The 11521-nt window shown below is 34.8% G+C and overlaps 1 long non-coding RNA gene across 1 annotated transcript; it reads left to right on the top strand.

Moving 5' to 3' along the window:
- The first annotated feature begins 9064 nt into the window (after nucleotides 1–9064).
- Nucleotides 9065–10309, top strand: LOC110874235. Its single transcript, XR_002555761.2, has 2 exons — nucleotides 9065–9223; nucleotides 9984–10309. It is a non-coding gene; the product is annotated as an uncharacterized LOC110874235 (long non-coding RNA).
- Nucleotides 10310–11521: the final 1212 nt, after the last annotated feature.

Below are 11521 nucleotides of genomic sequence, written 5' to 3'. Positions count from 1 at the left end.
AGGAAAACTGATGAGCTTAGGAAACTCTGAGAGTTTGTTGTGGACGAACGTGTCATAATTGAAAGTATCACCCTAAGGGGGGGGGGGTGCGGTACGCTATAGTAAACATGGTAATCTTAGTTTTCGGCGCGTGGGAACATTCAAATTACTAGGATGAAACGGTGACATGGCTCACAAACTCGGACTAATTAACGGAGTGGGATAACTGTCGTAATGGTATGTACGCCATGGATGTAAGACCGTGTTGTCTGATGAAACACTTATGATACCCTTGTCGGAACCTGAAGTCATCGGAACAGTTGTATTTATCAGGGAACCTAGCGAAAACACGGACTAAAGAGTCAAGGTTCGCTAGCATAAGTTGTATAACAATCGTGTGAATTTGTTAAACCTCAATACGTGGACTGGAGTTTGCATAGGAATGTAGGGATCTGTTGAAACTTTAATATCCTCAATGGTTCAAGAGGTTGAACCAACCATGGTTACCACTGGTGAATTTCGGGACGAAATTCCTCTTCAAGTTGGGGATGATGTAACACCTGAGGAAAATCCGCAACAATCTTGAATTGTCACTTCACCCTCTTGTACCTGCTTGCCAAATTTCGGGACGAAATTTCTTTCAAGTTGGGGATGATGTGACAACCCGACTTCTGGAGGTTAGTATTATTCTAGTTTCCGACTCCTTTGTTGTATTTGCATATCCTAGATCAGTGTGTTAGTGGGTATAGGTTACAAACTCGTATTTGTTACATCTTTCAAGTTGGGATCCTTCGACCGAAAGGTCCAACCTTCGAAGGATCATCCAACCTTCGAAAGATCACGAAATATATCCTTCGACCCAAAATGGGATCCTTCGACAATCTTTCGGACTAGGAAGGATCCTTCGAGACAATGATCAATCCTTCGATGTGAGGCCCAGTCTTTCGGCCCAGTCTTTCGGCCCAGTCTTTCGGCCCACGAGTTTAAGGATATATTTAGAACTTACGTGTGGGTTACGAACAGTTGCAAACCCTAGTGCTCTCTTGTGCGACGGCAGAAGGCAGGATCCCCTCATCTCGAAGCATCATCGCATCTATTCGATCTTGTGGTTAGTAATATTATTATTTCGATTGTGTGACTCGATTATAAATGACAATAAGATAGTGGTTTGTAATTGTGCTAGATCTTACTCGTTGATCCTGTTTATGTGTATTCGTACTCGTGTATGATTGACACGTAGCGTTTATGTGTGATCTGTGATAACTATATTGCTTGAAAAAGGTAGATCGTTAGAGATTATACGTTAAGTCTTGGTGACTAGTTAGCATGAATGTTAGGGTCGATAAAGGTCTCGTTTTGTTATAAGGAACAACATAGACTACTGGGTTAAACAGGATCGATCAAGATACATGTTTACGGTGATGTTTGTTACCCAGTTAGGGTTCCGTTTCGTAACTGATTGATCGAACATTAATTACTGAATTGTAACTGTTTGTTAATTGGTAAAACATTAATTACTGAATTGTAACTGTTTGTTGTAACCGAAGGATAACTGGCATAGTCGAAAGATGAACTGTGAGTTCGAAACATATCTGTTGTGCTCGAAAGATAACTGTGTTAGTCGAAACATATCTGTTGTGCCCGAAAGATAACTGTGTTAGTCGAAACATATCTGTTGTGCCCGAAAGATAACTGTGTTAGTCGAAACATATCTGTTGTGCTCGAAAGATAACTGTGTTAGTCGAAACATATCTGTTGTGCCCGAAAGATAACTGTGTTAGTCGAAACATATCTGTTGTGCTCGAAAGATAACTGTGTTAGTCGAAACATAACTGTGTTTGTTGAAAGATAAGGAATATATCGAAAGATGTGTAATGTGTTGAAAGATAGTTGATGCATTGTGAACCGAAAGATGATACTTGTGTGCACCAGTTGGTGATCAATGTGAAACGATACGTGTTGTGCTTGTATGCAAACTGACTGTGATGTGTAACTATAATAGGGCTTGGTAAATCACCGTGGTTAAACGAATAATTAATTCTACCGAGCAATCCCAGGTGAGTTCACTACATTCGAGCATGCGTCCCAGTGGTTGGGGACAGTCAGTGGGTATTCCATGGGGGAATGAGTCTTTGGGTAAAAACGAGTATATTGGTTAATATTCTCACCTATCATCATTTGTAAGTCCCTCATCGGGTATTAGTTAGTAGCGCTACTTAGGTTTGGCACCCTCACCCCGTGCCTGTAGAGGACGGAGGTGAACTAATGACCCAGTCTGGCCCAGTACTAGATAGGAGTACGTGGGAAGGGCAGTCCGTGAGCCATCCGTGTTTGGAATGAGATATTAACAATATTACTTGCAGTGGTTATTGAACGGTTTTACACACACGGGTAATAAACATTTTCTAAAACTGTGAACTCGCCAGCTTTGTCTGATACACGTGTTACATGCTCGCAGGTCGTTAGGTATCCTGGAATTGGGAAGCTTGCTATCTGGGAGTGCTGGAGTGGTCATGGATCGAGGCTTTTGGATTAAAATACACGTGATACATTGGTTTTAAGCGTTATTATGAAACGATTGCTAAACAACTTAATACATGCTTCCGCTACACAACTTTTGAGAATTAATATTATGTTGACAACTTATGTGAGTAAATTAATGTCATGATTTATTTAAATATTTACCATTGGTTCAATGTGATTGGTGGCTCGAACTCTGATGCGTAACACGCCTCGCGGGGTTTCCGAAGGTGGAATTTTGGGGGGGGGGGTGTTACACAAGTGCGTGTAACAAAGGTTTGAAGCCGCTGAAAGGATGTTGCCATTGTTAAGCCATATTGTACGTTACACTTTTTCTATACACACACACATTTCATAAAATGTATATCCTCTTTTATACAAGTGTGGTGTAAAAACTACTTACCTTCATCCATAGGATTCTACACGAGACTTGACATGAAAAATGATCCCACATTACCATTAGGTTCATTTTTGTGACGAGAATGATTTTTCATAATTGAGATGAGTGTATAAGGTCGTTTGAGCAGCCATGCAACTAATTATGTATTACGTATTTGAACCATCTCCTGTTATAATCTAATCTAAATAAAAAAACATATATATCGAAACTAGATCGTAAATTCCTTTGGTATAATTGAACATTTATGTATAAGAATGCTACACTTTAAGTGTCAAGTCAATCTGACGGTCGGATCTCCATGAATAGCCCAATCTTTGACCCTACGTTTTCTAATCCCGAAATAATATTAGTTGCACACAGGGATAGAAAATTCATACCTCTGTAGCTAATTCTGCATATCCGAACAGTCGGTACTAATTTTGATGTGCTAGGTAGCTTCTATTAAAAATTATGGATGATCCAACAGTTAGAACTCTGGGAAAGTGGCATGGAATACGACTAGATTTCAAAACCAAAAATCATATATTTTGTGCAAATAATTTATAGACTTTCGAATGATTATATTATGTATTGATAAGGGTTGGCCTAATAGAAGGGTAGAATATGCGTAACATAATTAGACACTGAAGAGGCATTCGAAATTCAATATCAGTCCCTAATTCTGTTTCTCTTGAAAATATAAAGAATCTGAAGAGGCATTCGAAACTCAATATTAGTCCCTAATTATGTTTGTCTTGAAAATATAAAGAACTAACATTCGGTCCCTAATATGTTCCATTTATATTTGAGATAGAACATTAGTCTCCAACACATTTGTGCCATTTTTAAGGAAACATAATTGAGATTAAAATTCAGTTACCAATAAGATGTCAATATTTAGTGACTGGATATTAGTGACCAATAAAATGGTACCTTTTTTTATTAATTGGCCACTTATTAGGGACTGAATTTCAGTAACCATTAAGTTTCCATCCATTTTTTGGCAAACATGTTTGTAACTAAAATTTAGTTTCAAACAAGTGGTCAAAATATTAGGGACTGATTATTTGTCACAAAGATCATCCAAAAAAATCAGTCTCTAATACAATCAGTAACTGAGAAATTAGTCTGGATACCATGCATCCGAGACTCATAGATCAATCCTTCGTAATTTAGTCCCTAGGTGTCAATATATGAGTAACTGAATATTAGTGACCAATAAAATGGCACCATTTTTATTAATGGAGGCATTTATTTAGGACTGAATTTCAGTAACCAATAAGTTTCCACCCAAAATTTATTTTTAGACAAACATATTTGTGACTAAAATTCAGTCTCAGATAAATGGTCCAAGTATTAAGGACTGATTATTAGTCACGGACATCCGTCACAAAAAAATCAACCTCTAATACAATTAGTGACTAATAAATTAGTCCCAGATACTATGTATCCGAGACTGATAGATCAGTCCCTCATAATTTAGTCCCTCGGTGTCAGTATAGTAGTGACTGAATATTAGTGACCAATAAAATGGCGCCATTTTTATTAATGGGGGCAGTTATTTATGACTGAATTTCAGTAACCAATAAGTTTCCCTCCAAAAAATATTTTTAGACAAACATATTTGTGACTAAAATTTAGTCTCAGATAAGTGATCTAAGTATTAAGGACTGATTATTAGTCACGGAAATCAGTCACAAAAAATTCAGTCTCTAATACAATTAGTAACTAATAAATTAGTCCCAGATACTATATATCCGAGACTGATAGATCAGTCCCTCATAATTTAGTCCCAAATGGTCATTTTTCTTGTAGTACCCCTCTATTTTAGTTCTATGATTAATTGACAAAAAAAATACAGTTATTTATCTTATAATATATATTTAACATATACTCATAGCTATATAATAAACCAAATATATATGCATATAATAAACCAAATAGTTTTATTGCACGTGTATGAATATGTATGATATTTGTACATAAATCAGTTACATGGAATGATGTCGCAATATCTCTATTATGTTATTTTTGATACTTTTTGGGTTATTATGAAAAAGGTATTAAAAGGTATATTATTTTGACGATTAAATAGATTTAATTCATAGAATGATGTCTTGCATTAAACATTTTTATATGTTTTTGAATTTGTTTATTGGAGCATTAAACATTCTTTTAAAAAGTAAAGAACTTTCCCTATTATGAAGGGGTTTATTTACATGTAATAAAGGATTCCATGTTAGTAAAATATTATAGCAACTTGATGGAGATAATATTTGTTTGTTTATGTTTAAAATTAAAAGTAGAGTAACAATTATATATAAACATGACATACTGGTGATTCGTTCTATCATGTTAGTATATAAATTATATGCTTGCTTGCAAGTTGCAATTGATGAAAAAGAAAATCTTATTATAAAGTTTTTATAACTTGTTTTATATTGCGACATGTCATAACATTGTATGTTGTATAATTTGGCTTTATGGTATACATTATATTCTTTATGCTATCATTAATATATGTAAATAACATTGAGAGAACAACTAAACCAAAGTTAAGGTTTACTATCACTATGACACTATCATAAAAGACTTCAAATATTCTTAGATAAGACACTCGAAGTGTCAATCACGCATCTCATTAACAAGTTATAAAAGGTTGTAAAATCTTAGACCGGCAATATTATATGACTCGGACATATAATTACTTCTCAATTCAATTGTTGTTATGGGAGGAGAAGTTTATTTATAAGGGAAAATCGGATAAAACATTTTTTGTTTGTCAAACCTCAAATTTGTTGTCGAACTAGCAATATCATTAAAGGAGTATGAAATGTTTGAAGTGACTTTATATCCATGTTTCCATATGTCCGAGAAAATAATGAAAAACCATGAAACTTGTTTGGTTTTACTTTGATCCATGAAGTGAATATATCATGATCATTGTGATCATGGACATCATTGAGAAATTGTAATGACGGTCATATTAATAATGAGATCGACCATCTAAAATGCAACAATGATCATGTCAATAACGAGGTAGACCCCTAAAAGTGTGACACCTGTGCCTCCGTGACTATCAAACAAATACCAAATCAATGAGATATTGTGTTTCATACTTGGGATTTTTAAAAATATGTGTATCGTTTGCACATATCAATTCTTGTTCGATTTCGGGCTTTAAATCGCTTTCTAAAAGGTTATACGTGATCTGATGCGTAAATATAACCAGTTTAATGCAACAAACACTCCAGAATAGTGACATAGTCTTAACATACCTTAAATAACCTTTACATAACTTAGAAATAAGTTTTGGATGGTTTGGTATGCCGAAATCAAGTTTATTCGCTTACAGGGACTAAATTTGACAAACTGCGAAAGTATGCCGATTTGTACTGTAACGAACAATCTGGAACTTGATCATAAGTTAAACACACCCTAAATATCCTTTACATAGCTTAGAAATAGGCTTTGAGGGGTTCGGTGTGCTAAAATAAACTTTATGCTCATTCAGGGACTAAAAGCGTCTAAAAGTACATAAGTTTTCATTTTCGCGCATATCTTACGTTCTGAATATATCCGAACATCCAAAAATTGATGTAATCATTAAAATATTTTATTTTAGTGATTGGCATAATAAAATTCCATTCGTCACTTAGTTTGGATCGTTTTTGCGTTCATTACGACTTCCGTCGTAATTAAGCGAACATCGCGATCGTACGACCAAACGAACTGACATCCGAGATGTTTTTGAGCATAATTTAAGTTCCCTATACTTTAACTTCATTTTAGAGCTTTGAAATGAGGTTAACGGGGCTTAAAATTATCAAATATGCATCAAAATACAAGTTTCTGGGCTGCAGGGACTAAATGTGTAAATCTGCCAAAGTTGCTTAGGCGGCCCGCGTAAGCCAAGCCTGTTTCTTATGCGGCCCGCGAGATCCTATCAGGAAGAAACATTGAATCTGGTCATTAGCTCGATTTTGATGGTTTTGATCAATGGTTTGTCATGCTATGGGTTGGTTTGTGTGGAGAACAATTCCCCCAATCAGTCTTTAACAATTGTATGGCCTAGATCATTCCCTCCTTGCCAAGAAATGATCCTAACGGTTTGCGAAAAACTATATAAGGCCATGCCATTCATTCCATTTTCCTCACCTTTGGTCTGAGATTTCTCTAAGTGGTTGTGATTATTCACTACCTACCTGAGAATACTTAGAACCAAATCTATTTGGACCCTTTGTAAGTCCTCTTTCGTTCTTTTATCGTTTTTCGAGTGTGAAAGTCAAACTTTGTTTGACTTTCAGCTTTGACCATGAGATGGTCAACGAGAAGTTCGTTTGAACTTCGCAACGTGAGCGTACTCACGATGGTCATAGTCCCTTGTGACTATACCTACTGATTACCACGTTGACTAGGCGTAGTGACGAATCGTAGTTTCGGTCAAAATGCGCATTTAAGCGTATTTTGCAACCAAACTACTCTTGGTTAAGCATGTTTTAACATGCTTAGCTCATCACTTTTAGTTTAGTGCTTGTTTAGAGTCGTAAGTCAAGCGGTCTAAACCACCGCTTAGACTTTCGAACTCGACCCGTTTGGTCGATCATTAGGATCCGACCAAGCATGTTTAGTGACCATAGTTACATAGGGAATAACCTTCCGAGGTTATACCTTATGGTCACCTAGTTTAAGTAGTTGTATGATAGGTAGTTTATATGCCTTAGGTAAATTACCAAAATGCCCTTTTCATGCATAATTGGATCTTAAGCAAATGTAACCCAAACATTTGTCATATAACTGATTATGCAACACAAATAAACATGTTTAGGCATATAATACTTGTCATAGGACTGGTTAGACGTCTCGAACACGCGTTTGCGCGAACGACACATTAAAGTAGCGTAAGCTACCTTAATGGGTCGTAACGGGTCGAAAGCACTTAGGTTAGGTTTCATTTTAGTATGTAGGCTTTTTAGACCATATCATGTGAGTTCCAATACTCATTTGGTTTACGAAACCTCATACTATCCGATCTTCCGATTTAGGTCTGGTTATTAATGTAGTTACCTATATTAGGTGTCGTTTGATTTCCGTGATCCCTCTAGCTTTGCTTGATAGTTATTCAAGACTTCTAAGCAATCTCAAGTGAGTACATAGCTCCCCCTCTTTTACTGTTTTCAAACTGTTTTGGGGTGGAACACATGTGCCTACTTGATACTTTCATGTTTTTATATCATATACTTACTATGTTCAATAGTACACTATTAGTACATGATTTCATTATATTTTGCTATGTATGTGCTCTTAACATGCTAGCACATTGATTTCCATATATTACATTTTGTCACATATGCTCATCCAGCATATGGACCCATTGTTTTACATTTTGAACCGTTGTAACCGTTTGATCATGTGAACCGTTTGTGACCACTTGACTATGTGAACCGCTTGTAACCATTGGATTATGTGAACCATTTGTAACCGTTCGATTATGTGAACCGTTTGTGGCTACTTGACTATGTGAACCGTTTTTGACTACTTGACTATGTGAACCGTTTTGTGACTACTTGACTATGTGAACCGTTTGTAACCGTTGATTGACATGAACCATTTGACATCTGTTTGAACCGTTGGGTTAGGGACGTGATTAGATAACGGGCGGGTGTAATGTGTTAAAAGCATGGTGGATACGCCGCTGGTACTTCATATATATAAGTGCTTTTAATACATTATATGTCATTGCGTTATCTAGATCACTTGGGCAAGGTTATCAAAACAAAGTTATATTACAAGGTTTTTCTAACGATATATATATATATATATATATATATATATATATAGGGTGAGGTTATTGTAAAAAAGGTGTTTTTTGTGAGAAGGGTAAGAAAGAATCTAAGCCATTAGATCTTTAATCTAATGGTTGAGATCTTAATGGCAATCTTGTAAATAGTATTATGAAAATTTATGACTGATTTGACTATTTAGGGGTATTTTAGGGCTTTCACCACTATTCAAAACAATAACCGTATCTCTTATAACTCCAAACCTCCACAAATTGCGAAAGATACGGACCATAAATCAGGGTGTTCTTCAGCAAAAAGATTTGATCCGATTTCAAATCCAATCAACCCTGAATAGCAGATTCTTCAACTCGTAGTTATCTCGTTTAAGTGTCATTGTGTTTTGTCTTTCGTTTTTTTATCAAAATTGTAGAAAAACATATTGGGAACCAGGATGAAGAAGATAAGTGAGGGTTCTTCAACCGCTCGGAGAACACTACACACTGGGCCAGAAAAAAAACGCCGGCGAAGAAGAAATCAAAAACCCTAGTTAAAAAACACAAAGGTTCGTTTTTTTTGTTTCGATGATTTGGGGATATAACATAATGTGTTTGGAATTTAATCCCAAACGAACTGATTTAATGGTGTTAATAAAAAAACTAGGGTTCTGAAAACATGGTTGATGATAATTGTGATTTCTGATTGTCATAGAGTGTTATTTTGGGTTGTTGTGTGAAACAGAGGTTTCTGATAATTTTGTGAATATGATGATGGTAATGGTGTTTTGTTTGTATAAATGAGGATATATGGTGTTTTATATAAAGGTGTTTTATTTATGTTGGTTGTTGATGAGCAGGGTGTTTTTTAAATATCATGATATATAGTTCATGTCTAGTTTGATATGGTGATGCATGGTGTTTTTAAAAAAATTGTGGTATTATATGGTGTTTTTAAACATATGTTGGGTGTTATTTATTCTATTGTTTACAGTTATGGTGTTATATGGTGTTATTAAGTAGTTTCGGTTGAAGATAAGATTTATGGCTGTATGTATGGTGTTATTTATAATATTACATGGTGTTTTGTTAGGCTTGGGGTTGAAAATATGAAATTCTTGATTTGAATGGTGTTATACATGTTGTTGCTGGCCTATATGGTGTTATATGGTGTTGTTAAACATAATATGGTTTGTATGGTGTTTTTAAACATACTAAGTAATTAAAATATGTATGGTGTTATTTATAATGTTACATGGTGTTTTGTTCCTTGCCTATATGGTGTTATATGGTGTTGTTAAACATAATATGGTTTTGTATGCTTGCCAGGTGAAGATATGATTTATGTTTGCATGTATGGTGTTAAAGTTGTTTGAACGGGGCCAAGCAGAACGAGAAGTACAAGAATACGCACTTTTGGACGAGGATGAAAGGGTGAGTATGGAAGACAATGCAAATCGATCAGATTGCTGAAAGGTTGGGGGCTACCGTGTAGGTGGACAGCAAAAAAAGTTAAACTTTTTGTTAGAAGACAAACTTTTTGGGAAATTTAGATTATATGATGTGTTAGCGTTTTGGCAAAGTTGTGATTATGGTATAATTTGACTATGTAAAGACTGATTACAATCGTAAGCTGTTTCTGTTTTACACCTTTTTATTCTGGTGTTTTAATGAATTTATATTGCGATTTTCGTCACAAAAAGAATGTGTATTGTTAATTATGTATAAAAAACAAATAACACCATTAACCTTGCAGCATACATAATAAAACACTCTGAACAAAAATTAACAGCACTAGTTAACAAAAAAATTCTGTGTGCATACAAATAACACCATTAAACTTGAAACATACATAATAAAACACCCTGAAGCCATTGCATACTTCTGATAAAAGAGGAATGCATTGTTCACCGTATCAAAGGTCATCTTATCCTTCGGCTTAAGCGATTCATCTACCTCCGGTAAATAAGTCCTCTTACCGGAGTTTGGAGACACATGTAGTTTCCCAACCGGCTGATAAGTATGAAAGCCTGCGAAAAAAGTAAAATTGAATGATTATAGAATAAAAAACACCACAAAATAATACGTAGAAAATAACACCACAAAACAACAAATCAACTTTATAAAAATAAACTGTTATAAAAAACACCCTCCATTTAGATGAAAAAACACCATGTACGTATAAAAACCTGTAAATAACATCACATGAAAAACCCTGTAAATAACATCACATGTAAAAAAACACCATGCCTGATATAAAAAAAAACACAAACCAACTTCAACTTCACTAAATATACACAAAAAACACCATGCACATATAAAACACCCTGCAAGGGTTACACGTGGTGTCATTACAAAAATTACATATAGTAAAGTAACACACATGCAAAAACACCATACACTATACATTGTAACAGAGCAAAAACACCACACCTAATATGCAAAAACTCCCATACAAAAAAACACCATACAAAGTTACGAACTGGTGTTCTTGAAAATTCGAAACATACCAGATGATTGAAAATTTGACAATTACAATTAAACAAGCTGGTGTTCCTGAATATTGATTACAATTACATAATAAACAGAAAAAAAACAAATCATACAGAATTACCTTGATCGTTGTTCTCCATGAAGAAAGAAAATATGAATCAGATTAAAGATTGTATGCGTATGGAATCTGTATGCGTATAGAGGATGAGATTTTATAATGATTTAGAGGATGAGATTTTAAAACGATTTAGATGATGAGATTTTATAATGATTTAGATGATAATTATATTCAAAATCGAATTCCCTAAAAAATCTCAGAAAAATCGGTTACAAAAGATTTATCCTTAATTAGATTTATTGGTATAATTACTAAT

The sequence above is a fragment of the Helianthus annuus genome, chromosome 9, assembly GCF_002127325.2.
Source record: "Helianthus annuus cultivar XRQ/B chromosome 9, HanXRQr2.0-SUNRISE, whole genome shotgun sequence".
Classification (NCBI taxonomy): Eukaryota; Viridiplantae; Streptophyta; class Magnoliopsida; order Asterales; family Asteraceae; genus Helianthus; species Helianthus annuus.
The sequence above is the reverse complement of the archived record's forward strand: the minus strand, read 5'-3'. Positions and strand labels throughout refer to the sequence as shown.